The sequence below is a fragment of the Thunnus maccoyii genome, chromosome 13 (assembly GCF_910596095.1).
Source record: "Thunnus maccoyii chromosome 13, fThuMac1.1, whole genome shotgun sequence".
NCBI classification, from domain to species: Eukaryota; Metazoa; Chordata; class Actinopteri; order Scombriformes; family Scombridae; genus Thunnus; species Thunnus maccoyii.
Window position 1 is genome coordinate 25,492,391 of NC_056545.1, and position 581 is coordinate 25,492,971.

Consider the following 581-nt stretch of genomic DNA (forward strand, 5'->3'; position numbering starts at 1 on the left):
GGCAGCAACTTCCGGCGCATGCGCACTTACTGGATACGTTCCAGGCTGGGCTGTGCGCTGCGCAGGACATCCGAGGGGTTTAAAGGGACAGTCAGCGTGAAATGCAATTGGACGAGTATTTGTACGACGAAAATTGTGAAATAACGTAAAATAGATGTAGATGTTTAATCACCGAAGACACTTATCAATATACACGTAGGCTGCATACTCTTGTTTAGCTGCCCTCTATTTTCTATCATAATACACAATTAATAAGCTCCGTAGGCAAAGACATTGTAACGAAATGTATATACTAAATGGGGTGTTATGATGGCTCAGTTGGGTTTGCACATAATGTAGCAAGTGGTGTAAATATATATATATATATGTACAATTTATTTGTGGAATTTTCATCACAAAAACACACATACAAAAGCGCTCACATGTATGAATGAAATAAAAGAAAACATGTAGAATGAGGTAAACATTGGCAGAGATAGTAATGATACTCGGACAAGAGGGTAATATCATGGAAATATTGGATTTAATATCTGATATATATGAAATATATAAACACTGTACTTAAAGGTGTCGTGTGGAGG